This window comes from Mizuhopecten yessoensis, unplaced genomic scaffold, assembly GCF_002113885.1.
Source record: "Mizuhopecten yessoensis strain PY_sf001 unplaced genomic scaffold, ASM211388v2 scaffold537, whole genome shotgun sequence".
Lineage (NCBI taxonomy): Eukaryota > Metazoa > Mollusca > Bivalvia > Pectinida > Pectinidae > Mizuhopecten > Mizuhopecten yessoensis.
Genome location: NW_018403596.1, coordinates 108,682 through 115,171, shown reverse-complemented (window position 1 = coordinate 115,171; position 6,490 = coordinate 108,682).

The window sequence follows — 6,490 nt, the reverse complement described above, 5'->3', positions numbered from 1 at the left end:
GGTCACCACACCACTCATGTCTATCAGGGTAAGGTCACCACACCAATTATGTCTATCAGGGGAAGGTCACCACATCACTCATGTCTATCAGAGAAAGGTCACCACATCACTCATGGGAAGGTCATCACACCACTCATGTCTTCACTCATGTCTATCAGAGGAAGGTCATCTCTATCAGGGGAAGGTCACCACACCATTCATGTCTATCATGGGAAGGTCACCCCAACATTCATGTCTCAGGAGATGGTCACCACACCACTCATGTCTATCAGGGGAAGGTCACCACATCACTCATGTCTATCAGAGGAAGGTCATCACACAACTCATGCCTATCAGGGGAAGGACACCACACCATTCATGTCTATCATGGGAAGGTCACCCCAACATTCATGTCTCAGGAGATGGTCACCACACCACTCATGTCTATCAGGGGAAGGTCACCCCAACATTCATGTCTCAGGGGAAGGTCACCATACAACTCACGTTGGCGTGGTCTCACACATACACTCAAACTGGTCAGCTTATCTAAACAATTTTAATGGTCACGTAGAGCAAGACGTTTGTCTTTTTCGAACATGAGAAGAATTTTGTTTTCCCAGTAAACTTGATTTCCCTTAATTTCAGATACAATAGGCCTAGTATATTTAAACCTAGGCTTCTAAGTTACAATTTGTTTTCAAAAGTCGTTTGAGGATTTCAACCTATTTATTACTGTTGACTTGAATGTGGGTCAAGGTCATATATAATTAAGTGAATTGATAGACTTTTATTCCCTTCTCTGCTACATATATTTGACATTTGTGACCTTAAATTAAGTTCAAGATCATTTTTAAACACCTCTTTATAGTCCCTGCTACATATATGTGACCTTTGATAATCCTCAATTTCAGCTAGATTCAGACAAAATTATTATGACCATAGGCCTTCAGGACTCGGTGGGATCTGGTTAGATTTAAAATGTAGTTGACTTTAATGACCTTCAATGTATGTTAAGGTTGTTCATTAAAAACACATATGTATATATATATATACATATAGCTCCTTATCAGTCGTTTGGAACTTAAGAGGTCATTTGAAATGTTTTAACATTCAACACCTGCGCCCTTGAATGAAAAACAAGGTCGTTTGACCATGCGACAATTAGGGTGATATTTTGAATACGGTACGGTCTGACAACGATTTATCCAAGGTACATTCTGGTCAAAAGTTTTAACATATTTGACATTTTTGAACTTTAATGAAAGTCTAGGTTATTTATTTGAAAACTTCTAACTTTATTCCATCCCAGCTACATAATGGTAAAATATAATGATCCTTATGTCTTCTGAAACTTCATAGGTCATTTAAAGATTTTAATATATTTGACATCTGTGACCTGTAATGAAAGGCCAATGCTTTAAAGGAAAAAACCTTTCCACAGCCTCTATCTCTTCTACTTACTGGTCAAATACAAATTATAATGATGATAAGGTTACTGGAATTTGATTTTTTTTTTTTAATATTTGAACATATTTGATCACTGTGGCCTTAAATGAAGGACAAGGTCATTTAAGTTTTTGGACTTTGATAGCCTCCATCCAATCTACCTATAGAACAAATATCATGACCCTAGTTTTTCTTAGAAATGAAAAGAGGTCATTTAAAGACTGTTACATATTTGAAACATGCGACCTTGTATAAAGGTCAAGGTTATCTATCTGAACAAATTTATAGCCATCCACCCCATCTATCTATTAGTCAAATGTCATGCCCCTAGGCCTTATAGTTTTAGAATGTTGATATGTCATTTGTTAAAAGACAACGAACAACGCATGATGGCAGAAAGTAATAATCATTCTTTGTTCAAGAAAACAAGTCAAAAAACTTAACTGCTGGTTTCCTAGACCTTATAAATCTGTAAAATCAAGTAAAGTATTTACTTTTTATTACATTTGACCCCAATTATCTTGTAAGAGTAGTTAATTGCCATTAACTTTAAAAGTAACTCTGAAACAGTCTAACTTGAGGAGTCAGACTCTTTCTTTATACAACATTTGGATTCACTGGCCCAAAGATGCCCTACGCCAACTTTTGCTTTTATTGAGGAGGACATTCAAACAAATTGTTAACAGACAACGTAGGCCGCTATATGGCACAAGCTCACCTTATCTTTCAGACCAGGTGAGCTTATAAAAGAATACTAGTACTCATATACTATACATAATGCTGTTTATTATACAAATTGTGTCGATTCTACACACCAAGTCATGTACCTGTTTTCACCAAGTTCATTATAAATGTGTGTACACAATACAAATATATTTCAATAAAATTTACTTTTCACTACCATACTATTATCATCTCTCAATCATAGACATACAACCTGTTTTCTCTAATATAATGCAATATCCATATATACATTATACTAGAATATTTAAATTGATGTACACATTCTTGAAGAAACATTCTATATCATGTAAGCACAAAACATTATTTTCATTTTATACAGAATCGTGTTACATGTAAATTATATTTAATTCTTAAATACATACGCATGTTATATCTGTCTCATTGTTCAGACTGATACAATTAGGTTTCCAAGGTAACATCATATTGTTATCTTTGACATACAGACAATTATTAAATACTGCAGAAACACAACCACAAAATCTTTCTTCCAGGTTTGGTAGAAACCTGTTCAGGACCACAAACTGTTCATGGTATTCTCATTCTTGTCCAATATATTAAGTTTGATCAAAACTTTTTGAAAGATGAAGTTTTAAAGGGATGACAAAGATTTTCTAAAAAAGGGATGTTGACCTTGTTTCTGGTATCCTGAAACAAGAACTTGTTCGAAAGGTCTCATACATGTTCAAAGAATGATGTTTGCTCAAAATTCTTTCAGAAATGCAGTTTTTTAACCAATTATAAAGATTTTCTATAGAAACAGTCGCTGCGGAACAAGTTCTTAATATGTCAGCATCATGATATAATGGAAATACAACATAAGTTACTATTTATGGTAAATTGTTCAACAACCTTGGCAATTTCAAAAAGAGTGTAACACATTGAAGGTAAAATAATGAATATCATTCATGTGTATAATTATGATCAGCATATTGACAGATAAATATTATATCAAGTTATGGTTCAAACTGTGTTCGACAATAAGGGTAGAATACATAAAAGACAACTGAAGTATATCATTTTATTAAAATGTACTAAAACTTATTGACACATGAAGATGTTGATGCTCCATGACCTTGACATTGGGGAAATGACCTTGTGTTATTGTCATCACACACTCTAGGATTTTGGACACCAATCTTATGAAGTAGGACACAGATTCAGAAGATCATAAATTATGGACTAGATACAGTTTATTGATGTTGATGCCCCATGACCTTGACCTTCGGGAAATGACCTTGGGTGGAGGTCATGACACAACCCTGTGTTATGAGCAACAATCTTCTTCAGCTGAATTGATACAAAAAGTTAAAACAATAAATCTGTGTGAACAGTCTGAATATGTTGATACCCCATGACCTTGACCTTGGAGATATGACCTTGGAGCAAGTTCATGACACACTCTTTGGGAATAATCTTATAAGTTTGGTATGTCCAAGAAAAAATGACAAATGTATGAGTCAGAATTGATATTGTGAACAGGTCATGCTAAATCTAGGTTATGGGTAACAATCCAATAAAGTTTCATAAAGATACAAGCAAGAGTTACACAGTTATGAGCCGGACACAATATGTGTACGGACAGACAGACGAATGAATAGTGTCAAACCATAATAAACCCCTGTATTACATGTAGACATACAAAAAGTAACAGTCACCTTGACCCTGGCTCCCTGTAACAAGAACTTGTAGCGGTTCTCATACTAGACCGACAAATTATGTTGATTAAATTCCGTTCAGAAATAAATTCACTAAAGCGATAACAAATACTTTCTATAAATAGTAACGATGACCATGACCTTGGGAACCTCAATAACGAACTTGCTGGTACATGTGCATGTAATCTCACAAGTTGATCTTTAATAAAGTTTCATGGAAATTCGTGCAGGAATGAAGTTGCTAGAGTGATGAGAAATTCTATAAATAGTAATAATGACTTTAACCTTGGCACCCTCAAACATGTCAGTATTTGAGGTATTCTCATACCTAACAAATGTCTGGAGTTTTATCAAGATCCTTTAAAGCAATGACAAAATGTTACTATATATGTATGTGTACGAATTACCCAAGTAGTCGGACAAAACCAATGCTATATCCCGTCCACAACCTTGTTGCGAGGGAATAATAACTCCACCTAGAGATGATAAAATTGGAAGTCATATTACTAAAAAGAAATGTATCTTATATATTTAATTTCACTATTACATAAAAAATATACAAGAAAACATACAGGTATTATGTGCTTTGACATAGCCATTTTATCAATCTGTATCACGTATCTGTGGGACTCTACACGGGGATATTTTAAGACATTGGATGCCGTCTTTACACTAATACATGTAACACATACTGGAACTTCGCCAAGGAAACGTTAGAATTTATATCTCATTAAGAAACATGCATAATGTGCAGTTTTGCTTAATACACCTTTTGTCTTGCTTAATGTGAATTCATACCCGAAGAAAAAAAGGTCATATATTTCATTCCTGACAAAGTCTGTTCAGTCATCTGTGAGGCCAAACCTCATCGCAATTGCCCCCACTGCCGAAACCCGAATGCGACATCCTTATACTAGTTAAAACTCCTTGCAAAAGAATTAAACTTCATTTCGAACTAATTTAATTGAAAACAAAAAAATAACATCCAATAAATCTTAGACTACACAAAATATGAGGATAAATTCCAATATAGATAAATTAGTTTAGACAATTAAAGATCAACAAATTGAACAATCTATAAACAAAATAAACAAGTAAAAAATGTTTTGACAATATTTGAAATGACGAAGTTTACAAGTCTGTCCAGGTGAACTGTGAAATCCACTGTAAAATTTACACCCTAGACATGATGTTTAATCATCAAATGGTTCTAATTTATCAACAATGTATCCAACCTAACTGCTGTTTAGGTTTCATTCATCCACCGGACTTAACATTCATACGCATTGGGTGAGATAACACATTCTCAGAATTAAAAGCATAAATAAACGAGTGTATGTACACAATACAGAAAAACTAACGGTTTTAAATGGCATCTTTTGGGCTGTTCCTTTATATGAAATCATCAGATATTTGAAATTAGGAATAGTTTAGCAAATTCATTGGTTGGAAATGCTAAATTGTAGGGCCCAAAATCGAAAGTCTCCCTCCTATATAGAGACAGTTGGCAAGTATGAACATTATGTATGCAATACTTCAATAACATTTAAAACCTATAACACCACAATCATGATCAATCATAAAACATCAGAGTTTTAATTCATCAACTCTGGTCTAAAACCCGACATGATCCTCTCCATTCAGGTCTTTAGTGTTTCCCAAAGAAATAGGCATAATTCAAAACTGATAAAATGTCTTCGCTTAAACAATTCATCATGATATGACCTTTCCACATGATTGTTTTAAAATGTTTGTGTTGATAATAATTTTCATTGGGAAATCAATAACAGTTTTATTTATCAAACACTTTGACAAGGTGATCTAACAAAGGGTTGTTTTTTTTCCTGTGAAAGAACCCTTGCCTTCTGATTTCCCACAAAAATGCCCCTTGCTTCGCTTTGTCTAAAACAGAGTTACCGTAATTGTCAAGCATGGTTGTTATATTATTCTTGCGTCCTGTAGATTCTAGGTATTATAAGACTATAAGGCTATACAATGTAGACAATGACGGCCGTCTTTACTTACAGCTGTAGTTAGTGCTGCGTACGACTGACATAAATATAAACAAAGCTCCCTGTTTCCACTCTCACAACTCTTATGTAACACTGTTTCCCCGTCATTGTCAAGTAAGTGTGGAATGTCATATTTATGTCCTGTAGATTCTAGGTATTGTTTCACATAAGTTTCACACTCAGTAAACATGTCTACATCTGACCTAATGCCCCAGCTATGTAATGTAGACAATGACGGACGTCTTTACTTACAGCTGTAGTTAGTGCTGGGTACGACCGACATAAATATAAACAAGCCTCCCTGTTTCCAATCGCACAACTCTTATGTAACACTGTTTTCCCGTCATTGTCAAGTAAGTCTGTAATGTCATATTTATGTCCTGAAGGTTCTAGGTATTGTTTCACATGAGTTTCACACTCAGTAAACATGGCTACATCTGACCTAATGACCCAGCTATGTAATGTAGACAAGGACGGCCGTCTTTACTTACAGCTGTAGATAGTGCTGGGTACGACCGACATACATATAAACAAACGTAGACAATGGCGGCCGTCTTTACTTACAGCTGTAGTTAGTGCTGCGTACGACTGACATAAATATAAACAAAGCTCCCTGTTTCCACTCTCACAACTCTTATGTAACGCTGTTTCCCC